This window comes from Oncorhynchus masou, chromosome 12, assembly GCF_036934945.1.
Source record: "Oncorhynchus masou masou isolate Uvic2021 chromosome 12, UVic_Omas_1.1, whole genome shotgun sequence".
Taxonomy (NCBI): domain Eukaryota; kingdom Metazoa; phylum Chordata; class Actinopteri; order Salmoniformes; family Salmonidae; genus Oncorhynchus; species Oncorhynchus masou.
Genome location: NC_088223.1, coordinates 72391437 through 72417659, shown reverse-complemented (window position 1 = coordinate 72417659; position 26223 = coordinate 72391437). Strand labels below are relative to the sequence as shown.

The 26223-nt window shown below is 42.1% G+C and overlaps 1 pseudogene; it reads left to right on the top strand.

The window, feature by feature from the left end:
- Positions 1–26223, top strand: part of LOC135549402 (probable ATP-dependent RNA helicase DDX10) — a 138145-nt pseudogene that overhangs the window by 6334 nt on the left and 105588 nt on the right.

Below are 26223 nucleotides of genomic sequence, written 5' to 3'. Positions count from 1 at the left end.
CCGCCCGGACAACAAAGGAGTGGCTTCGTAAGAAGCATTTCAAGGACCTGGAGTGGCCGAGTCAGTCTCCAGATCTCAACCCCATAGAAAATCTTTGGAGGGAGTTGAAAGTCTGTGTTGCCCAGCAACAGCCCCAAAACATCACTGCTCTAGAGGAGATCTACATGGAGGAATGGGCCATAATACCAGCAACAGTGTGTGAAACCTTGTGAAGACTTGCAGAAAACGTTTGACCTCTGTCATTGCCAACAAAGGGTATATAAAAAAGTATTGAGAAACTTTTATTATTGACCAAATACTTATTTTCCACCATAATTTGCAAATAAATTCATAAAAAATCCTACAATGTGATTTTCTGGATTTTTTTAAAACCTTTTTGTTTGTCATAGTTGAAGTGTACCTATGATGAAAATTACAGGCCTCTCTTTTTAAGTGGGAGAACTTGCACAATTGGTGGCTGACAATACCTTTTTGCCCCACTGTAATTCCACATTGACATGGGGTATTGTGTTACTGGCCTACACAGAAACACAATCTCAATTTAATCAATTTTATATTCAGGCTGTAACGCAACAAAATGTGGGAAAAGTCCAGGGGTGTGAATCCTTTCTGAAGGCTCTGTATATCATACTTTGATGAAAACAACTTTAATCAATGTGCAACTTTGGGTAAGCTCTGGCCATTCTTTCATCTCGAAAAAGTGCATTTCTACTGATGTGGGTGTTTTTAAGGGATAGACTGACATAGAATGTAAAATTCTGTATATAAAGTACAGCTGCAGTTGCCAGAGTTTTATCTCTGTGGTATGTTTTTTTTGCAGGACCTGAAGAATGAGTCTGAGAAGATCCACCGCACTAACGTCATCATCTGCACGCCGGGACGCCTGCTCCAGCACATGGACGAGACAGCTGCCTTCCACGCTTCCGATCTGCACATGCTTGGTACATGGTTAAACCTGAGCTTCTAGGCCACCATACAAATAGTTTTACTGTTGTATGAGCTATAAGTTGTTTATGAACTTTTTTTCACATTCTTACCGTTAATATTAAGCAACATTGCTTGAGTAGCACTGTTTTGATCTGTAGGCAGATCATTGGAGATTAATATACTTGTTTGCAAAATCTATGGTCTTGTGACATGGTCCTCATGGCTTTTTAACTTCCAGTTTTGGATAAGGCGGATCGTATCTTGGACATAGGTGTTGCCGACACTATCAACGCCATAGTGGAGAACCTCCCCAAGACCCGTCAGACACTGCTGTTCTCAGCCACACAGACCAAGTCATTGAAAGACCTGGCCCGTCTCAGCCTCCAAGACCCAGAGTACGTCTGGATGCACGAGAAGGCCAAGTTCAGGTAGGAGCTCTATTATATAACACATCACCACTATAGTCCTGTGTCAAATACTCTTCGTCTTGGCTTTTAGAAATCTGGCAGTTGGGGTTAACGTCCCTTGGATTTCTATAAACTCAGCAAATGAAAAACAGTCTGAATTGAAAATACTTGTGTAAGGTAACGTTTGAATTCAGTAGTGATTTCAATGAGTCTCCGGAGCTACACGTAGATCATGTGCATGTTATTACTCAGCGATTACAGGGTGCTTACACTGATTGCCTATATCGGGACAAACTGACATCCAGTATTTGGTATGAATACGGGAAATGCAAAAGTGGTCCGGTACATGCAACAAATACGAGCGTTGTCATGGATGCTCTGTGAAGTCCCTAGCCCTTCTAAAGAATGACGTGTCACTGTGCAGTCAGGTGCTGATTGATAGTGTGGTTTCTTTCCCACTAACATAGAATTGTTTATCGGAATGTTAGCAACTTCAATCCAGTCTTACACTTTGATCATACAGCGCTTGCTTTATGCTCTTCTGTAGCTTTTTCGATGAGCCTTTGCTGATAAGCTGGTTTAGTGTTTATGCTGCTGTAATGGCTTTGTCCGCGATGTTGAAGCTCATTTATTATATGGTATTAAGGAAGGACAGGCTACTGCAGCAGAGGAAGAGATGAACGGATTCTGTCAGCCTTGTCAGGGCTCCTCAGGAAGTGCACGTCAATGTTTTAACTGCATTTTACCTGAGACCTGTTAGGAGCGAAGCTGGTATGACTTCAAATAGCCTACTATTTGAAAAATTAGTAAAATCACTAAAGTTTTTACAATTATTTCAAATTGTTGCTTTTTCTTAACCCAGGTATGCTACACAATCAAATGCTACCCCAGCTTTAAATGTTAAGGCACACACCGCCTTAGTTCTTTATCCTCTGTAGCAACAAGACAAAGACAAACATAAACGACCTGAAAGAGGCCAATCTAAAAACGTCATGTTTGTGTGTCCATGTAGCACGCCGGCCACACTGGAGCACAACTACGTGGTGTGAGCTGTCCAAGAAGGTCAACATGCTCTTCTCCTTCATCAGGAGCCACCTGCAGAAGAAAGTAATAGTCTTCTTTGCCTGCTGCAAAGAGTTGAGACTCTGCTAGTTCGTGTAACTGCTCCTCCATTTGGCTTATTATAGCTTCATGGTCTAGTTGTAGTCTGAGCTGCAAACATGAAGTCTCTCTTTCTCTCGCCATCCATAGGTGCAATACCTGTTGCGGGTCTTCTGCCGGCTGCGTCCGGGCATGCCCATCCTGGCCCTGCATGGGAAGCAACAGCAGATGAAGAGGGTGGAGGTCTACAACGACTTCATCAAGAAGAAGAACGCTGTGCTCTTCGCCACAGACATTGCAGCCAGAGGCCTAGGTAATGCTGACACTTCAGCAGTCTAGTCTACAGACTGGCTCGATGTTCTTAGTCAGTAGGGACAAGGATACCGTTTTTGGGCACAGTTCAAACACTGCCCCTAAAATAAAAATATTTGCTGTTCTGATACAAGGCAGCAGGTTCTTCACGGCTGGTGGTGAGTAATTGTTATGTCCCCCCCACTTTGCAGACTTCCCTGCTGTGAACTGGGTGTTGTAGTTTCACTGTCCAGAGGACGCCAACACACACATCCACAGAGTGGGACGAACCGCCAGGTAATAACCCCTCTCTAGCCTTACCTGGAATAAAAGTCTATGCACCATCTCCTTGAAGGTCATGTTTTCATTGTATATGAATGAAAATGTGCATATTAGGGATTAACATGGGTAACTGGGGTCCCGGGCAGACTCTTTATATTTTCCGATAAATGTTTATGACAAGACCTGTGAAATTACAACATTTTACCCCAATGTCGGCACTAATGCACTTCCATAAAATGCACATGTGCAGCATCAGATTAGCAAATACAAATATTCTGCCACATTATCTAATCAGGTTGTTGCATGGAAGCCTTTAGCCTAAAGTATTTACTTCACACAAAGTAAAAGCACACGCACAATTGACACTTCTGTACTGCACACGCAACACAAATGCAGTTCATAAACCCTACAGGAAACCCCTACAGTATAGCCGATAAAAGATGTGCCTCTTTGACCTGTCATTGACTCTTCAAACAGTCACATTTGATAGGCCTATAAATTGTGCCTTCCTGTATTGTACATCTGCTAAAAGATGTATTCTGTTCTACTGCCATTGACTTTATGTTCATATTTTTTTTTTACTATTTCTAATTGTTGCTTTGTCGAGAAGGAACCTGCAAGTAAGTATTTCATTGGATGATGTACAGTGCATTCCTAAAGTTTTCAGACCACTTGACGTTTTCCACATGTTGCGTTACAGCCTTATTCTAAAATAGTTTTTCCCCCTCCTTACTTCAGAGCTGAGATTGCAAGCCCGCAGAAGAACCTGATCACATGAAGGGCATTAGCAAATTTTTGCCTAATAAGAATTGAGATATCTGAGATTAATCTTGGTTTCATCAGACCACAGAATCTTGTTTCTCATTGTCATAATCCTTTAGGTTCCATTTGGCAAACTCCAAGCGGGCTTACATGTGCCTTTTATTGGGGAATGGCTTTCATCTGGCCACTACCATAAAGGCTTGATTGGTGGAGTGCTACAGAGATGCTTTTCCTTCTGGAAGGTTCTTCCATCTCCACAGAGGAACTAATCGGGTTGTTGGTCACCTCCCTGACCAAGGCCCTTCTCCCCCGATTGCTCAGTTTGGCCAGGCGGCCAATCTTGGTGGTTCTAAACTTGTTCCATTTAAGAACAATGGAGGGGACCTTCAATGCTGCAGAAATGTTTTTGTACCCTTCCCCAGATCTGTGCCTCGACACAATCCTGTCATGGAGCTCTAAGGACAAATCCTTTGAACTTGTCTCTTGGTTTTTTCCCCGACATGCACTGTCAACTGTGGGACCTTTATATAGACAGGTGTGTGCCGTTCCAAATCATGTCCAATCAATTAAATTTACCACAGGTAGACTCCAATCAAGTTGTCGAAACATCTCAAGAATGATCAATGGAAACAAGATTCACTTGAGTTCAATTTTGAGTCTCATAGCAAAGGGTCTGAATACATTTTTTTCTATAGTTGCTAAAATTTCTAAACACCTCTTTATGCTTTGTCATTATGGGGTATTGATGAGGATATATAATAATTTCATCCATTTTAGAATAAGGCTACAACATAACAAAATGTGGAAAAGGGGAAGGGGTCCATATACTTCCCGAATGCTCTGAATATGCGTATACCGTACATACGACTAAAACTTGAAACGATGCACAATTCACTACATAGGCATCTCGGTCCATTTACAATTCAGTGGCATAATGGAAAATGATATATTCTCCTCTACTAGAGCCTTGGCTATTTTCCTATCCAGTCCCAATCCCACTGAAACCCAAAATGACTCATGTCTCGCATTCAAATTGCTAAGTTTATTCTGTACTTCATAGGTTGCATAATTTAAACAGGTCTCTTGCCTTTGCATGTCAAAATACTGCTCTTCCCCTGCTTCTCTGTGCTGTCTTGTTCTTCTTGCCCATACGAGAGCTTCGGTAGAGAATGTGACATCAACAAACTGTGTGAGAGTAGATATGCATATTTTTTTTAAATGTTGGTCCCGTTAAGAGGCCTTTTATTTAAACTATATCTGCCAGTCATCTATGAGCTGATCTGCTATCTGTATAATCATAAACTTGAATTTGCCAAATATAGGAGATAACCTGGAACTAATGACAGAATATCTAACAAGCTTAGCATCTTTGGTGATTTGACTTTTGTGTTTGACAACCGTTACAAAGATCGTATGATTCGACAATGCTGTTTTCGGGTTGCGTCCTAAGCTCTCTGTGTTGAGAGCCTACTGCTGAATTGAGGAACATAACACTCGGAATTTATGAATGGTCTGTTTTACAATTCACAACAACATCATTGGCGATCAAAGATAGTTACTCTTTTCATTACTAAATATCAGTTTCATTTGCTCTGAAATCTTTACATAGTTGCACTGCACCCATCTTATTTGTGGAGAACCCTGTCATCGTGACCCTATCTTGGTTTTAAATGCTTTAAATTGGCACTTCTGATTTCTGTGATATTTCCTGGGAGTCTCGTGATAAATACATTTTTCCTCTATTGAAACTTGGTAGACTTTCGGGAAAATATTATTCCAACAAATTGCGTTTTTCCAACAGTAGTTTTAAAGTGATGTTATCACAGTGAAGTGCTGAATCTTACAGGGACACTGCCATTTGCACAAATGTACCCACAAGACACCATTACAATTATTGTATAGAGTGCAACAGTTAAGTTCCTTCTGATAGACAATCCATTATCCTATCATCACATATCACAATAGTTGACCTACTCACCAGATGGCAGTGTTGTATGGTCCACCTCTCACACCACCTCTCCCTGTGGTCTACAGTTTGCACATTATAACCTCGAGTGTTAACACCGACTGGCTTTCAAATATGTTCCAAAGCTCCAGAATCAAGTGGTACCTACTGTACTGTAGGTGACACATGATGCCGTTCTGGTTTGGTATTGTTCACTGTTACAACAATGGTGAGTTGGTACAATAGCAGTTTGCCCAGCTGCATTGCTGACTCATGGGTGTGTGTGTGTAATCGCACTCCAATAGCACCCGGGAGTTGCAGCAGTATTTTTGTGAAAAAGAGTGAGTACTGGTGTAAGAGTGAGTGTGTGTCTAAGACAGACATTACCTATTCGGGGCTCTGTGCAACTGTGTCAAAGACGCACACTTAATGAACAATGTACGCACGTCTTAAGCAGTCAGTATGTGCTTCGAGCCACTGCACTGCTACAGTGTGTATTGCAGTTCGTTCAGCAGTCTGTTGAGTGAGCTGTTTAAACCTCTGGGCTCCGAATGTCACAATTTGAAGCTTCTGAGTTGCCATACCCCCTGGTAAAACTCTTGTTTGTCGTTTCTTTTGTGTGAACTAACAGGATGGAAGGGGAATACTTTCTAGGCTTACTGCGATCAGACATTTGCATTTGTTTGGGGTCTTTGCAGCATGCTGCTGCTGTTGGAGTAGGTGTCAGCATGATTCAGTTCGACTGGCACCTCCCTTAAAAGAAGCGGTAATAGTACTGTTTGTCCATTTTGAGGCGCTATAGCCAGTGTACTCTAATTCAAAATATTAAGAATTAATCTAAGATGACTCAAGAAATGTCATTTTGCGATTTTTGCACAGCAGAACTTAGTCGTCCAATTTTACATCGAACTAATATGTTTGGTATAGTATTTCTCAAGTTAACAAATGTGCATGAAAAAAAATTATCTCGTTGAATGACAAACACTTAATTGAAGAATCTTTACTGTTGACCAATCACCGACAAAGGGGCATGAACTTCGGCTACAGACTAGAGAATGGTTCACTTGTGATCCGCATTTTAGGGCAATCCTACATCTGCAGCAACCCCTCTTTAAACTTGTTGTCCTAACTTAAAAATTGACCAATATAATTATAAACTGGGGTTCCTGCATATGCAGGAATGCCCACAGGTAGCCTAGTGGTTAGAGCGTTGAGCCAGTAACCGAAAGCTTTCTGGATCGAATCTCTGAACTGACAAGGTGAAAATCTGTCGTTCTGCCCCTGAACAAGGCAGTTAACCCACTGTTCCCTGGTAGGCCATCATTGTAAATAAGAATTTGTTCTTAACTGACTTGCCTAGTTAAATAGGCGGGAGCAAATTACACTGTGTGCTAGCTTAGCCACCTACTTCTAAGGAGGACTCCTGTACACAGGAGGCTGTGATGACAGTGTGTGCTAGCTAGATAACTATCCTTCACCCCCACCTGTCTGGCACAATTTTCTCCGGTACACAGCAAGCATGAGGCGGGGGCAATGTGAGCTAGCACGTGGGAGGCAGGTACGACCGTTAGACAGTGTCCTTCACCTTAAATGGTGGGGAACGCCTCAAATTGGGGACTTCCGTTGCACACTTGATCGACTTAAGCTTGCCTTGAGAACACCCTTGCCAAAAGCTGGGAACACCACACTAGCTGCCCGGTGTTTTGAAGTAATGGGCAGTGTTGCAAAGAGAGTTGTAGCAACTGCCAATGTAGCATCAGCTCAGCCTCTACAGATTTGTTTCAGTCTGTCTGTTTATCTCTCTTTCTGTCCTCAAAGTCTGACTCTGCATGTATTTCACAGTTCTTCTTGCTGAGCTGAAGAATGTAGCTCTCACTCCGCCACCTTTGTCTTGCAACCCATCTCTCTCCCCCCGTCTCTGACTTGGTCACAAAACCATAACCCTCCTATAATCATGAAGGACTTCTTTATGAAACCCATGATGAAAACAAGTCCATTATGATCATAAGAGGTGTACCATTAACTGTGCAAATGTAGCAGATTGTAGACGTTATGTATGCATTTGTGGTTGAGCAGGATCCTTTTACAGCTGAAATAAAAAATCTCTCAAATATTGTGCACACATTTCCGTACATCCTTATTAGTGAGCATTTCTTCTTTGGCAAGATAATCCATCCACCTGACAGGTGTGGCATATCAAGAAGCTGATTTAAACAGCATGATAATTACACAGGTGCACCTTGTGCTGGGGACAGTAAAAGTTCACTTTAAAATGTGCAGTTTTGTCACACAACACAATGCTACAGATGTCTCAAGTTTTGAGGGAGCGTGCAATTGGCATGCTGACTGCAGAAATGTCCACCATTTTCTCTACCATAAGCTATGTTGTTTTAGAGAATTTGGCAGTAAGTCTAACCGGCCTCAACCGCAGACCATGTGTAACCACGCTAGCCCAGGACCTCCACATCCGGCTTCTTCACCTGCGGGATTGTCTAAGGGGGAGGGTGGGGTGCTGAGGATTATTTCAGTCTGTAATAAAGTCCTTTTGTTGGGGGAAAAAATGTGTTCTGTTTGGCTGGGCCTGGCTCCCCAGTGGGTGGGTCTGGCTGGCAAGTGGGTGGACCTATGACTGCACCCCTGCCCAGTGTCGTGGTAATTTCCTGTATTACTAAACATTGAGAGAGCAAACCACACACCAGTCAAAGTTATACATAAACTTCATCTTTTAATTATATGTGAGCTTCACAATAGCCCTGTGACTCTCAGATCAATTCAGTGTCTATAAATTAATTATCTGAGAGTGCTTACAAAACAGTTGTTAGTATCATTTATAGCCAAGACACACCCATCTCAACTCACATGATGAGAAACAGAACTCAGGAACAGTTCACAAAGAACCTTTTACTTGAAAGAGGAGTATCCCATAGCCAGATAGCATTAGCTATAAATTATCATTCAGTTTGGTCTCCTAAACGAAGTTCTTATCTCGTTCTTGGTACAACATAGTACCAAACCATTACCTCCTCCAATGGCGTATCTCAATTGTCAATTCTAGATACTACCATCTCAAATACCCCCCCCCCCTGGACAAGATTAGAAAAGACAGTGAGCCTCTTAGGTTATATACCAAATCAAGATAAGGGCAACCTCAGAGGGGACATACAATAGTTACAGACACATTCCCATAAGAAGACAAGCTTCCATTCTGTCCTCCTCCCCTTCTGATATTCTTCATAGCATCACATGGTTTAACAGATACATTGACATATGAAGACAAGCCTGACCTCTCCCCTCTCTGGGCCCCTAGTGACTAAGCCCTAGCAGAGAAGGGATAACTGCAAACTGCCAACAGTATTATATAAAAGAAGACATCCTAATGACAAATATCTCATATCTCACACAATATCAAGCATTATTATGTAAATAAAACATCTTATTTATCAATGTTACCTAACTAATTCTGACTCTGCTACCACACCAATCATGTGAAATCCATGTCCAATCCTACTGAATTTATATCAATTGACTGATTTTCTTATATGAGCTGTAACTCTGTAACATCTTTGAAATTGTTCCATGTTGTGTTATATTTTTGTTCATCATATGTTATTACACCCACTCCTCTGAGCTATTGACCAATTGACTTATTTATAAATTTAGGACATACAATTTAAAAAAAAAATCTACTGTTTTTCGCCTTACAGATATAAGGAGGGAGGAGAGGCTCTGCTCGTCCTGCTGCCCTCAGAGGAGGAGCGCATGCTATCCCAACTCCAGGAGAAAATTGTCCCCATCAACAGAATCCAGTGAGTTCACTTACAACCTCCTCACTTGTGCTTGCACGCGTGCGCACACACACATGTATTTCACTGGGACTGGGCAGGCTTGGTGTTTTGTTTCCTTGCCATGATACTAACGAGTGACTCGATACTGGTATTGTCCCGGCTCTAGTCTCCGTCTTCACAACTGCCCTTTCACCCCCTCCCTCCAAGCAATAAACTGAGGCCTTATGAGAATGTTTACATGATATCATATGATTCCAAAGACTATTTTCCCTCACGAAAATGCATTGGACAGGGGTAGACTTCACAAAGCAGGCAGGGTCAAAAAGTGAGCCAGCTGACTTTCCTAAATATTCTGATTCTGAAACATCCTCATTGTGTCTAGTAGTTCAAACATGCACTTCAAATGGACATACTATGAATGATGTGTAATATTCTGAATGATCCATATTCAACCTGTACCCTTGTCCCTGTTGTGTGCCTGATACCACCAGTTTCATGTTGTCACAGTACGTTTTAATATTGACTTACGGTTCTATTTGGACCTGTTTGTGAGATGGGGAGATGTAGGTTTAGCTGAGGGGCTTTGAGCAGTGCAGTAAGTCGGCCAACCATGTGAGGGAGAGCGTGAGACTGGCACTGCCGTCACAGAGGAGACCAGGCCTGAGCCCCTCTGGCTAAATCCTGATAGGCACAGTGTCCAGCATGATGCCCTCACAGTACAGTGTTTTCCGTACATGGAGTAGCGCCCGGCGAGAGGGGTGGGGCGTTCCATCTTAAATACACAGCTACATTATTGAATACTTTAATGGCTTTACCTCCCATATTGGTAAAAGTAGTTGTTGTATTGAGTAGAAAGACCATTACTTAATTTAGTTTGGTGGTTTTTTGGATATCTTCTAGGCCTATATAATCAGAACTATTTTATGTAAGAGCCTTTATTTAAAATTCATCTCTTGAGATTATGGTTTTACTACAAGATATGAATTGCCACAATGTTTGTTTTTCAAGTGCTGTATTTTATTGGCTCTGCTATGACACTTAGTTCACTGAAATGACATTATTTCCTTACCCTATCTTTTTAAAAGTTTGGCCTGTCAGCCAATCACTGTGGGTGGGCCTTTGAGGAAAGGCGGTATATTAGACTAGTTTTTCTGACTAGATTACTAATCTACTCTGCCAATGAATAGACCTAGAAGTATGATTATAGAATGAAGCAGGTGTTAAACATAGGCTTTGCTACACAGAATGCAACAGTTGACGACTCCATTGTCAATACTTTAATCAAATCAGTAGGCATATATCAATTTCTTTAAGAATACCATATACGTATCATGACATTAGCGTTTATAACCTTAAATCTGTTCTCATATTTTGGACCAGAATGAGGATCTCTCTATCCACTACCTATTGTGCCTGCAGTGAGGATTCAACATATTCATAGAATGTTTTCAGAATTTGTCTGCATATAATTGCCAAAAAGCAAACAAGATCTTTGGTTTACATGTTCGGATGTGATACCATTGACATAACTACGTTGTATGATTTATGAATAGCAAAGGGATATAGGACATTGACTTTATTCAGCCAGATGGACACCTTTTATAAACTAGTCAACACAAGCTCTTCGGTCATCAAAGCACAGTAAATAGCCTCCGTGGCTGTGTAGGCCTATGAAACATGCCAAATTAAATAATAAATTAATGTGCCACAAAACAGTAAGTGGATTTCAACTAATCGCTACCACTCGCATTACACAGGACGTGTAAATTAATTCACTGGAGACCACAGCGTACAGCAATAATACAGGTACTGAGAGGATGGACAGTCGGCAGACTGACAAACCAGCAGTTTTCCTGTCATCGCTCACTTTGTGATTGACATGCGCCTGTCCTCTAAATAAGTCACAAGGAGATGCATATCAGACTTTTTATAACTAACTCACTCATTGATCTATCTGTGTGCATATCGTTCATTCTAGCGGGAGAAGGCTATATGGACTTTATTTGACTAGAGAATTACACATTTTAAATGAAAAGAAGCCTAGTTCATTTAAAAAAGTAGCTGGCTTACAATGAGTTATCGGCTATTTAGCTGACGGAAGGTGCTTATGGGAAACAGTGAGCACATACACACACAGCACACACAAACCCGCTCCACTCTCTCTTCCACATCCACAAATATGTATACTAGGCAGGGTAGCCTAGTGGTTAGAGTGTTGGACTAGTAACCGAAAGGTTGCAAGTTTGAATGCCCGAGCTGACAAGGTACAAATCTGTCGTTCTGCCTCTGAACAGGCAGTTAACCCACTGTTCCTAGGCCATCATTGAAAATAAGAATTTGTTCTTAACTGACTTGCCTAGTTAAATAAAGGTAAAATAAATGTAAAAAATACACAAACACTCATCACTCTTTTTCACGCAAACAGAAATACCTAGATTTACATTTTGGCAGTGTTTATCATGCTGGAGGTGCAATCTAACATCATATGATATTACTCACACATGCAGTGAGTGTAAAAAAAAACAAGACAGAGAAATACCATATTTCAGGGATTTTCACAATATAATACAAATAATATTCCTTGGGAGTTACTTGGGATTGTTGACCTAAAGAAACGTCCTCACTGTCAACTGTGTTTATTTTCAGCAAACTTAACATGTGTAAATATTTGCATGAACATAAGATTCAACAACTGAGACACAAACTGAACAAGTTCCACAGACATGTGACCAACAGAAATGGTATAATGTGTACCTGAACAAAGAGGGGGTCAAAATGAAAAGTCACAGTCAGTATCTGGTGTGGCCACAAGCTGCATTAAGTACTGCAGTGCATCTCCTCATGGACTGTACCAGATTTGCCCATTCTTGCTGTGAGATGTTAACCCACTCTTCCACCAAGGCACCTGCAAGTTCTCGGACATTTCTGGGGGAAATGGCCCTAGCCCTCACCCTCCGATCCAACAGGTCCCAGACGTGCTCAATGGGATTGAGATCCGGGCTCTTCGCTGGCCATGGCAGAACACTGGCATTCCTGTCTTGCAGGGAATCACGCACAGAACGAGCAGTATGGCTGGTGGCATTGTCATGCTGGAGGGTCATGTCAGGATGAACCTGCAGGAAGGGTACCACATGAGGGAGGAGGATGTCTTCCCTGTAACGCACAGCGTTGAAATTGCCTGCAATGACAACAAGCTCAGTCCGATGATGATGCTTTGACACACCGCCCCAGACCATGATGGACCCTCCACCTCCAAATCGATCCCGCTCCAGAGTACAGGCCTTGGTGTAACGCTCATTCCTTCAACTATAACCATGAATCCGACCATCACCCCTGGTGAGACAAAACCTCGACTTGTGTTTTTCAATGACCGAGTAGTTCAACTGATAATGGTTAAACTTTTGGGAAAATAAATTAACAGGCCTCTCAACCCCAGACACATCTGCTTGCAGCAAAACTGCACCTGCCCCCACATGACTAGCATCCACCTGCAAGGTAAATGACAAATCCATGCGAGGAGCAGCCAGCACCGGAGTTGAGGTAAGCAAGCTCTTTGCATCTTCAAAAGCCTGTTGACAACGAGAAGACCATACGTAAACAGCCTTAGCTTTCAGCAAATCTGTCAAGGGAGCGACCACAGTAGTGTAGTTCCTACAAAAACTACAATACTAACCAATCATTCCCAAGAAACGCATCAGTTCCTTTTTAGTAGTTGGTGGTGGAAAAACAGGACGCACTTCACCCTGCACAACCACCTTTCCATTTAGCCAGATTGATCATGAGGCGACCCGCAGCTCGTCGGTCGAACAAGGCTTGAATACGGGACAGATGTTCCTCCCAAGTATCTGCATATATCACTACATCGTCCAGATAAGCACCGCACCCGGCCAGACCAGAGACAACCCTTTTCATAAGTCGCTGAAAAGTGGCAGGTGCATTACGCAGGCCGAAACTCACAACCGAATACAAGTACAGACCAGAGGGTGTAATAAAAGCAGAGATTTCACGTGCCCTACTCATCAGTGGCACCTGCCAATAGCCCTTTAACAGGTCAAATTTCCTCACAAACTTAGCTGTGCCGACTTGATCACTGTAGTCCTCCATCCGAGGAAGAGGAAATGAATCTGGCTTAGTTTACCTTACATTGGTCCTTACAAAATCTGTTTGCCCCATCTGGTTTACTGACCAAGATACAGGGAGAAGCCCAATTGGAGAAAGAAGGCTCTGCTATGTACCCGACCTCAGCATCCAGACAACGCAGTTTCTCTGAAGAAACTCTAGAACCGCTGACGAATGGGGTCAGCATCTCCAATGTCAATATCATGTTCTATTAGGTTTGTAGGTGTATCAGAAAACAAACCTGGAAATCTCAGAATCAGATCAACCATCTCTTTCCGCCCACCAACCGGTAGATGAGCGAGAAGGCTGTCTAAAATATCCAGTGTCTCTGAATTTTTCAATCTACCCTGCAGTATGCAATCGTCGGGACCAGGAACATCGTCCTCCTCATGCACGGACCTAGCATGACAAGAACCCAGGGAAATAACGGTATCGGCCAAAACAACAGGTTTTACTGTCCTCTGTGGACTCCCACTGTTCAGTCTCAGAGGAACGTGCATAATTAGGGTTTTAACAAATTTACATGGCACAGTTGATGTGCTTTTCTCCATTCTGGAGTGGCAACTAGATGGTTTTGCTCAGTGTACTGGCGCACCACCGTATATGGACCTTGAAACTTGGCTTGAAAAGGAGAACCAACAATTGGCAGCAGAGCAAGAACCTGGTCACCTGGACTAAAGTGAAGAGTCTCAGTTCGGCGATCAAATATGCCCTTCATCCTCTCCTATGAAGATGATAGCTTCTGTTTAGCCATTTCACCAGTGGCATACAGGCGTCGCTGGAAATCACACACACAAGATAACAGTGACTGAGGGGACTCAGGAGACTTCCAGTCATCCTGGAGAACAGATCGAAGTCCACGCACCCTATGTCCAAACACAAGGTAATTTGGACTGAAACCCGTGCTCTCCTGTGTGACCTCCCCCAGAAAACAACTACCATGAGACACCCACTTTCTCATCAAGACATCCTCTTGGAGAAAATAGCCATGGGCGACATCTCCCAACTGTTCCACAGGCACAGTTTGGTCATGCAACTCTTCTAATGTGGGGTCAGTCCGTTGCGCATTGATTAGATCTGAGTGGGATACAGATAACGGGATAACAGGGAAAGCATTGACAGACTTCTTTATGGTATTCTCGTTAGCTTGCGCAGTGACACACGCAGAGAACACCTCTGGGGAAACTCTGTGCACTCTCATCAGGAATCCCTACAAATGACGGCATAGTGTAAACCCCTAGAGATGGAAACACAACAGGCCATACACTCTCACCAGCCAAGTTATTCCCAAGGATAACATCGATACCCTCAATAGGCAACAAAGGACGCACAACCACAACAACCTCACTTTTCACCAGTCCATAACCCAACATCAGTTTATGCAATGGAACTGACAGTGTTCAAACCTATTCTCCTAATTAGAACACTATTCCCCGAATCAGTCTCAGCAGAGGAGGGTAACACAGAGTCCAACACAAATGATTCATATGCACCTGTGTCTTAGGAACTTCACTGGCACAAGGTCCTTACTTCCCAACATAGACACAAAACCCTCCGTAATGAAAGGTATATAGTCTGGGTCAATATGGACTTTCACATGGCCCTGGGCATGAGACCATGTGTCAGGAGTGAACTGATGTGGAACAGGCGCAGCTAACGCAGTAGGCTTAGATTTAACGTAAGCACAGGTACTGAATTTACCCCTAGCCCTGAGAACTGGACATTCGTTTTTCCAATGACCTGAACCTTGACAGTAGTGACACTCTTGACCAAAGTCAGCTTTACCACGGGAGGCTCAACCCTAGTTGAATGAAACTCTGCCCGTGAACCAAAGTATCTCGGTGAGCGAGGCCCAAATCTCTCAGAACGCCCCCAATCACTCCGAATACGGGGCTCTGCAAAGACACTTTTGTGAGTCAAAACATACTCCTCCGCCAAAACAGCAGCTTCAGCGACAGTCTACTTTTTGTTTGTTAATGTACGTGGCTATACGATCATGGATTGTGTCCTTAAATTGCTCTAACATAATCAGATCACACGGCCCTTGGAAAGTCATAACTGCAGAGGCGGAACACCAGCGATAAACTGAAGATAATTCTCGCGCAAACTCAACATGAGTCTGTTTACCATCCCTTTTTAAAGTTCTAAATCGTTGGCGGTAAGCCTCAGGGAACAATTCGTAAATCTGTAACACAGCCGTTTTAACCTTATCATACCTGACACTGTCGGCTACACTAAGAGCTGAATATGCTTCCTACGCTTTACCAGTCAGCACACACTGCAACATTAAAATGCGATCAGAATCAGGCCAACTCCTTGCGTCAGCAACACGCTCCAGTAATGAAAATAATGTCTCAGGGTCCTTTTCTTAAAATTTAGGCAACAACCGTAAGTTCCCAACAATATCAAATGTGTCCGGTGCACGACCAAAAGAGGAGCAACCCCTAGGTACATCTTGGTCACCTTCCCAGAGCAAACTCTCCTCTGAGAGCTTTCCTTCCCTAACCAGCTCTCGCCGCTCTTGTTGCAGCTTGATTTTAGTATGCACCAAATCCTGTTTAAATTCCAATTGCTTTTCATACTTTAGCCGATCAGCACGCTCCGAATCCTGTTTAAATGCCAATTATTTTTCATATTTTACACGGTCATGCTCTAGCTTCTCACGATCATGCTCCAGCTTCTCACGATCATGTTCTAGTTGTAACAGAAGTAGTTCTTTCTGCTGTTCAAAAAGAAAACTACTAGGACTAACAGATGGAGCAGCCATTGTAACGTTGCAGGGAGACAGCGAGTCCGCAGCAGAGGCTGCCCCAGTGGTAACTTCAAGAATACTACTCATCATCACAGATTGGCCTTCAATATCAACCTAATATAATTTTTTTGACGTTTATCACTAAATTCATCCTTGTGGTGTTCAGCAACATTCAACATTCAGCTGTTCTTTAGTACATAATTCTAACAGTTCCTCTGATGGAAAGCGAATGAACTCATAAGACGCCATAGTCACAAGAAAAAATAATATATATATATCTCGCTGTTCCCCTCTGCTGAGCACATCAGACCACAACCAGAGAAATGACAATCACACAGGGCACCACAGAAGAGAGATGAGAGAGATATATGGAGCTTCCCCAAAACCTGCAGTAACTCAACCCCCTAGTCTTTGTGCGGATTTGCGGTGGGTAATTACGCACTGTAGCCCGCTGGCAAGGAAATACACCACCCGTCATGCTGGCAGATTCCCCCAAGCCATGGATGTGCCCCCGAGACAACTGCTCAGTCCACAGACACCACACAAAAATAACAAACAAAATAACCATGCCCAACGTATTCCAAAGTGAAACACGTCGCTAAGCCTAACAGAGGAAAATGCTATAGCTCCGGGTAGCTTGTGTCACTATCCTACCCAAGTCTCCCACCGAGGTACACAGCCAATTGTACTCACCACCTCGGAACAATGTCCCAACAGCGAGTTGAGCAAGAGTCTCCAGCCTGGGCAGGGGCCTAGAAACTAACCAATGTAATTTCTCCAACACAGCACTCAAGGAACTATCCACCGCAGTGACAAGTTTACCAAACAAACAATGGCAACCAGTACTGGGCACCAAACACTAGAACTCAAACAAGCTGTAACAAAAGATGCAAACAAAGCACCTACAGAGTTTAACGTTAACTCCATGTTTTTTCCCAAACACAAGATGCATACTAGTAAGCCAAACGACACTAGTATTAATCCTTCATACTGCAACAAAGTGCTATACGCCAAAATGTCTAGGAACCAACCTTTATTATCTTGGATGCATTTACATTACATTTAAGTCATTTGGCAGACGCTCTTATCCAGAGCGACTTACAAATTGGTGAATTCACCTTATGACATCCAGTGGTACAGCCACTTTACAATAGTGCATCTAAATCATTTAAGGGGGGGGGGGTGAGACGGATTACTTTATCAATGGGATTACTTTATCCTTCCCCACTATCCTTCCCCACTATCCTTCCCCACTATCCTTCCCCACTATCCTTCCCCACTTGTCACGAACTGGCTCAAAGTGCATAACAAAAAAGGAGACAACGTGGAGATAAGGAATAACAAAATATATTTATTTAACCTAAGTAAACTAAATATAATCAACAATGGTGTGTGTAGTCAGTTATCAGTAGTGTGAGTGGTTGCGTGCATAAATGTAATAATGAGCGATTTTGAAAGGTGCCAACGCAAGCAACCAAAAACGGCCACAAAAATGCCACAACCAAAATCTGTCTGCATGGAGAGAGTCTCCTCAATGAACGGGGAAGAGGTACATTTATCCTGGGACACACCGGAGCCCAGGTGTGTCCCATTTTATTGACGACCCTCCCGGCTCTACCCACCGACATCTGTTAAGGAAAACAAGAGCAAAGAGAGAGAATTCGGCAGACTGCGTGGGAGGGTCGTCACATGGGTTTGTGCCCATAAGCGACGTTGTTGCCGGTGATGTCTGGTGAGGACCTGCCTTACAACAGGCCTACAAGCCCTCAGTCCAGCCTCTCTCAGCCTATTGCGGACAGTCTGAGCACTGATGGAGGGATTGTGCGTTCCTGGTATAACTCGGGCAGTTATTGTTGCCATCCTGTACCTGTCCCGCTGGTGTGATGTTCCGATCCTGTGCAGGTGTTACAGGTGGTCTACCACTGCGAGGACGATCGGCTGTCCGTCCTGTAGCGCTGTCTTAGGCGTCTCACAGTACGGACATTGCAATTTATTGCCCTGGCCACATCTCCAGTTCTCATGCCTCCTTGCAGCATGCCTAAGGCACGTTCACGCAGATGAGCAGGGATCCTGGGCATCTTTCTTTTGGTGTTTTTCAGAGTCAGTAGAAAGGCCTATTTAGTGTCCTAAATTTTCATAACTGTGACCTTAATTACCTACCGTCTGTAAGCTGTTAGTATCTTAACGACCATTCCACAGGTGCGTGTTCATTAATTGTTTATGGTTCATTGAACAAGCATGGGAAACAGTGTTTAAACCCTTTACAATGAAGATCTGTGAAGTTATTCGGATTCTTACTAATTATCTTTGAAAGACCAGGGTCCTGAAAAAGGGACGTTTCTTTTTTTCCTGACTTTGGGTTGACATATTTGACATTTGTATCTAAAAGCATAATTGAGAAATAATTCATGAAAGTTGGCATATTTAGGATGTTTTGGACTTACCCAGGCCTCCTGTATGACTCCATAATGTTTCATCTGTATGTGCTCCAAATCAAGAATTGTTGTATGAAGCTTTACGGCCTTCTCTGTAAGCTGAGTAGTATTTAGATTTTTTTTAAATATATATTTATAGATATTAAAAAATGTAAATATGAATGTAAAAAATATACCACTTTTGATTTGGCCAATTTTTCTATACATACGGTCATATCAAAGTTCCGGAGTGGGATCATTGCTAATTTTAGAGTGATGGCCCATTGTTATACAGTAAAATATTCATAGTAGGCATTGTAACCAATCAAAGCCCTCCTTTCGATCATCCAACCTCTAGAGGCCGATATAGTGTCTACTCACACAACGTGAATTAATTGTCACGTGTCTGCATACCATGAATCTCTAACGTAATTATCCAATTAGTCTAAAATAAATTCCCAACCATGTGGATTGACTTCAAATGAAATGTTTGCTGACGATTATTCTCATCAGCTGCCTACACTTTATCCTAATTCACCAAATTCTTATGTTATCTCGAACTTTATCAACATAAATATTTAACTTAAGTGTCTTGTCAACATAAAATGCCTGTTATTCCCATATAATCTAAGAACATGTGGCCTATTTCATAAAAGTAGCCTTTTTATTCACTATAGAAATACAAGTTAATGGGCCTCCCTAGTGGCGCAGCGGTCTAAGGCACTGCATCGGAGTGCTTGAGGCCTCACTACAGACCCGGATTTGATCCCAGGCTCTGTCGCAGCCAACTGTGATGGGGAGACCCATGAGGCGGCGCACAATTAGCCCAGCGTCGTCCGGGTGACGGGAGGTTTGGCCGGCGGGAATGTTCTTGTTCCATCGCACGCTCGTGACTCCGAGCGCATGGATGCTGAATTCGGTCGCCAGTTTTAGTGTTTCCTCCGATACATTGGTGAGGCTGGCTTCCGGGTTAAGCGAGCAGTGTGTCAAGAAGCAGTGCAGCTTGGCAGGTTCGTGTTTCGGAGGACGCATGGCTCTCGAGTTGCAGCAATGGGACAAGACTAATTACAATTGGGGGTAATAAGTACCAAAAAATAAAAAGGTTAAGATTAGATTTAGTACTAGAGTTAAAGTCAAGTTTAGGTTTGGGTTAGATATTTAAAATGTTACTGATTTGTCTGTAGAGCAGGGCTCTCCAACCATAAACACGGACACCCTCATAGATATCATCAACTTGCCATCCAAATAAACCTCTGCTGTTTTCAAGCAAGATCTCAGCGATTACTGCCTCATTGCCTGCATCTGCAATGGGTATGCGGTCAAACGACCACCCCTCATCACTGTCAAACGCTCCCGAAAACACTTCAGCGAGCAGGCCTTTCTAATCGACCTGGCCGGGGTATCCTGGAATGACATTGACCTCATCCCGTCATTTGTTGATGCCTGGTTATTCTTTAAAAGTGCCTACCTCACCATCTTAAATAAGCATGCCCCGTTCAAAAAATAATATTAATAGATATAGCCCTTTGTTCACTCCAGACCTGACTGCCATTGACCAGCACAAAAACATCCTGTTGCATACTGCATTAGCATCAAATAGCTCCTGTGATATGCAACTTTTCACAAACTGCAATATGGGGCTCTCTCCTCTATCCTGCAATAAAATCAATTGTTTACATTTGACGATCTTCCTCTGTTTGCACTACCAATGCTCATTGTTACACAATTAATGTTTTTTTTGTTTGATAAAATCCATTTCTATAGCCTAACACGAAACATTTTGTGAACCGCTTGTGTCGTGAATTCTGTCTCATTCCATTTTTGACGACACATTCGAGGTAGATACACACACAGAACGTGACTTTTCCAGTCATGTTTGGTTTCATTGCAATCAACTGGTTTGTTTGTAACACAATGTGACTGTTTGTAACACAACCAAACCTGATGGGTCATTTTGCTGGACGTATTGACTGAAAGAAACCGATTTGAAGACAACAAGTAATGACATCATTGTGCACCAATGATTTGCCCGCTGTTTCGTTGATTGACTGTATTTTAACCCACTGATCGTCTTGAAATCTAGCTGGGTAGATAGCCAATGAGCTGAGGTAAACGGCAATATGTAATGTTTATGTGTTGGAAGACCAACCCATGTAGTAAACTCCGGGGTAAAGAGAGTAATTCGCTATTGAAGTTTCATACCGGAAGCAACGCATGTTGCGCACAGCATTGTTTTGGTAAAGTGCATATTCAGCTGTTTATATATCAATCAGTATGGCGACTAAGTCAGGAAAAGCTAAATCTAAGTCTAGATATACAGATGTACACACAATTTTAGAAGAAATTGATTGAGAACGATTCATTTAGCGATTCCCAAATGGAGGAATATATTTTGAACGGAGAGGACATCGTTTTGGACTGGTTAGTTCTTGTCATGCTAATGTCGTTGTTTGAAATTAATAATATAAAATATTATTTGTGAAATGAAATAGCCAATTTGAGGCTGTTGAGGGGAGGGCAGGCCCACAACAATGGCCAAAGTGAAATGGAGATAGTAGATACAGCTGGTCTGTTGTATTATAATAAAGACAGTAGATCTAGCTGAAATGTCATAAAATAAATAAGACAGTAGATCGAGCAGGTCTATAATTATATATTCAACCTTATGTTCCCTGTACTCTTATATATATCTGTTTATTATTTTTACTACCTGTTGATACAGGGCTCATATGTGAAACTATTCTAACTGAACATTTTCTTTCACCTTGACACTGACTCCGAATGGGAGCCCCCAGTACCAAGGTGTCCATCCCCCACTGAAGCTGGTTCATCCAGCTCCTGCCACAAGTGGTGTTCATCTGCCCAAATGTATTTCTGCAGGCATGGATGTGCTATGGCACCTGGCATCAGCAGCATAATATTGTTTAGAGGACTGAGGGTCTTCCAAATATTGAAAGTGTTATTTTGTAAATGTGTGTATATTTTTTGTGTGTTTTTTTCTCCATTTTTTTTTTGGGGGGGGGGGGGGGGTGTTACAATACCATTTTGGTATTTTGTATATAATTATTCCATTCAAAATATATAACTTCACCAATTTGGCCACTCGGGTACATTTGGGCTACTTGTGTGGGACACCTGGGTGACTTCATGATGAATGTCATGTAGCACACTCATTTTGGAAGTTATCATTCTGAAACTTTGCACAAGTACTGTTGCCCTCTTGTTTCTACTGAAATTGTCCCCATCATCCTATCTGAATGTTTATTTTGTCTTGTTCATTTTAAAGATGATGATACAACAATAAATAAATACAGTGCCTTGCCAAAGTATTCGGCCCCCTTGAACTTTGCGACCTTTTGCCACATTTCAGGCTTCAAACATAAAGATATAAAACTGTATTTTTTTGTGAAGAATCAACAACAAGTGGGACACAATCATGAAGTGGAACGACATTTATTGGATATTTCAAACTTTTTTAACAAATCAAAAACTGAAAAATTGGGCATGCAAAATTATTCAGCCCCTTTACTTTCAGTGCAGCAAACTCTCTCCAGAAGTTCTGTGAGGATCTCTGAATGATCCAATGTTGACCTAAATGACTAATGATGATAAATACAATCCACCTGTGTGTAATCAAGTCTCCGTATAAATGCACCTGCACTGTGATAGTCTCAGAGGTCTGTTAAAAGCGCAGAGAGCATCATGAAGAACAAGGAACACACCAGGCAGGTCCGAGATACTGTTGTGAAGAAGTTTAAAGCCGGATTTGGATACTAAACGATTTCCCAAGCTTTAAACATCGCAAGGAGCACTGTTCAAGCGATAATATTGAAATGGAAGGAGTATCAGACCACTGAAAATCTACAAAGACCTGGCCGTCCCTCTAAACTTTCAGCTCATACAAGGAGAAGACTGATCAGAGATGCAGCCAAGAGGCCCATGATCACTCTTAATGAACTGCAGAGATCTACAGCTGAGGTGGGAGACTCTGTCCATAGGACAACAATCAGTCATATATTGCACAAATCTGGCCTTTATGGAAGAGTTGCAAGAAGAAAGCCATTTCTTAAAGATATCCATAAAAAGTGTCGTTAAAGTTTGCCACAAGCCACCTGGGAGACACACCAAACATGTGGAAGAAGGTGCTCTGGTCAGATGAAACCAAAATTGAACTTTTTGGCAACAATGCAAAACGTTATGTTTGGCATAAAAGCAACACAGCTCATCACACTGAACACACCATCCCCACTGTCAAACATGGTGGTGGCAGCATCATGGTTTTGGCCTGCTTTTCTTCAGCAGGGACAGGGAAGATGGTTAAAATTGATGGGAAGATGGATGGAGCCAAATACAGGACCAGTCTGGAAGAAAACCTGATGGAGTCTGCAAAAGACCTGAGACTGGGACGGAGATTTGTCTTCCAACAAGACAATGATCCAAAACATAAAGCAAAATCTACAATGGAATGGTTCAAAAATAAACATATCCAGGTGTTAGAATGTCCAAGTCAAAGTCCAGACCTGAATCCAATCGAGAATCTGTGGAAAGAACTGAAAACTGCTGTTCAACAATGCTCTCCATCCAACCTCACTGAGCTCGAGCTGTTTTGCAACGAGGAATGGGAAAAAATTTCAGTCTCTCGATGTGCAAAACTGATAGAGATATACCCCAAGCGACTTACAGCTGTAATCGCAGCAACAGGTGGCGCTACAAAGTATTAACTTAAGGGGGCTGAATAATTTTGCACGCCCAATTTTTCAGTTTTTGATTTGTTAAAAAAGTTTGGAATATCCAATAAATGTCGTTCCACTTCATGATTGTGTCCCAATTGTTATTGATTCTTCACAAAATTCTTTTTATATCTTCATGTTTGAAGCCTGAAATGTGGCAAAAGGTCGCAAAGTTCAAGGGGGCCGAATACTTTCGCAAGGCACTGTAAATGTATGTTTTTCTTTCATTGTATTATCTAAACCAGATCTATTGTGTTATATTATCCTACATTCAATTCACATTTACACAAACTTCAGAGTGTTTTCTTTCAAATGGTACCAAGAATATGCATATCCTTGGTTCGGTGCCTGAGCTCCAAGCAGTTAGATTTGGGTATGTCTTCAGGCGGAAATTTAAAAAAGTAGGGGGGTCGCTCTGAGGTTCCCTGTTTTCTAGAACTTTTTGGGCTTTGACTGACATAGTTACTTTAAGGAGCAGTTCTCTCTAACTTTGGCCTTCCGCATAGCCTTAGTGCACTTATTTCTCATTTGCCTGAACGATAGCCGGTCAGCTTGAGTATGCGTGTGCCGAGCCTATCGCCAAATGCAATTCTTGAGGTGGAGTAACTCTGCAAGATCACTGTCGCACCAGGGACTGAACCTGTTTTTCATTTTCATTTTCTTTATGGGGGCGTGTTTGTCAACTATACCACTGAAAATATTTAAAAAAGAAGGTCCAAGCATCTTCTACAGAGGGGATCAAGCTGATTCTATACCATTTTACAGAGGCCAGTTCATGAAGGAAGGCTTGCTCATTAAAGTTTTTTAGCAAGCGTCTATCAGGACAGGTCGTGTCACTGAGCAGCCATTACAAACACAGGCTGTAAAACAGTGATCACTAAGGTCATTACAGAAAACACTAGACTGATAGCTATCAGGATTATTTGTGAGGATAACATCGAGGAGAGTAGCCTTTTCTGGGTGTTTGGAGTCATACCTTGTGGGATTGGTGATAATCTGAGAAGGATTTAGGGAGTCCCATTGCTTTAGGACTTGGTCAGGTGGTTTAAGCATGTCCCAGTTTAGGTCACCAAGCAGTACAAATTCAGACTTGGTGTAAGGGGCCAGGAGAGAGCTTATGGCAGGTAGAGTACAGGCCGGTGCTGATGTAGGACAATAGCGCCCAGCAACAGTCAACAAAGAGCTATTTGAGAGTTTAATGCTTAAAACCAGCAAATCAATTTGTTTGGGGACAGACTTGGGGGAGAAAACCGAGCACTGAAGGTGTTCCTTAACTTTTTATGGCTGCAGGGGCAGTATTGAGTAGCTTGGATGAAAAGGTGCCCATTGTAAACGGCCAGTTCCTCAGTCTCAGTTGCTAATATATGCATATTATTAATAGTATTGGATAGAAAACACTCTGAAGTTTCTAAAACTGTTTGAATTATGTCTCTGAGTATAACAGAACTCATATTGCAGGCAAAAACCTGAGAAATTCCACTTTTTGTATTTTTTCTGGGGGTGGCAGATTTTCAACCAAGCTCTCATTGAAATTACAGCAAGATATGGATGAGTTTTCACTTCCTACGCCTTCCACTAGATGTCAACAGTCAATAGAACTTTGTCTGATGACTCTAATGTGAAGGGGGGTCGAATGAGACAGGAAATAGTCACCAATGCCACGAGTTGACCATGCTTTCACCATGCGCGTTCACAGGGGAAGCACCTGCGTTCCACCTGTCATCTGAAGTCATTCTAATTCTCCGGTTGGAACGTTATTCAAGATATATGTAAACAATATTCTAAAGATTGATTCAGTACATAGTTTGACATGTTTCTACTGACTGTTATGGAACTTTTGGACATTTCATCACATTATAGTGGACGCACTTTGTGACTTTGGAATTGTTTACCAAACGCTCTAACCAAAGTAGCTAATTGGACATAAATAACGGACATTATTGAACAAATCACGCATTTATTGTGGACCTGGGATTCCTAGGACTGCATTCTGATGAAGTTCATCAAAGGTAAGGAAACATTTATCATGTATTTTCTGGTTTCTGTTGACTCCAACATGGAGGCTAATTTGTTCTGAGCGCCGTCTCAAATTATTGCATGGGTTTCTTTTTCCGTAAAGTTTTTTTGAAATCTGACACAGCGGTTGCATTAAGGAGAGGTATATCTAATATTCCATGTGTATAGTATTATCATCTACAATGATGTTGAATGATGTGGCTATGCAAAAACACTGGATGTTTTTGGAACTAGTGAATGGAATGCTCCAATGTAAACTCAGATATAAATATGAACTTTATCAAACAAAACAAGCATGTATTGTGTAACATGAAGTCCTATGAGTGTCATCTGATGAATATTATCAAAGGTTAGTGATTCATTTTATCTCTATGTGCTTTCTCTCTCTCTCTCTTTTGCTGGTAATATTGGCTGTGTATTTTAGTGAGTTGTTGGTGAGCTAACATAATCGTTTGTGGTGCTTTCCCCATAAATCCTATTTCAAATCGGACACTGTGGTGGGATTAACAACAAGACTACCTTGAAAACGATAAAAGATACATGTATGTTTGAGGAATTTTAATTATGAGTTTTCTGTTCTTTTGAATATGGCTCCCTGCACGTTCACCAGCTGGTGTCATATCGCTCCCGGTAACGGGATTGCAGCCCTAACAAGTTAAAGATTGCCACTCCCCCACCTCTGGAAGATCTGC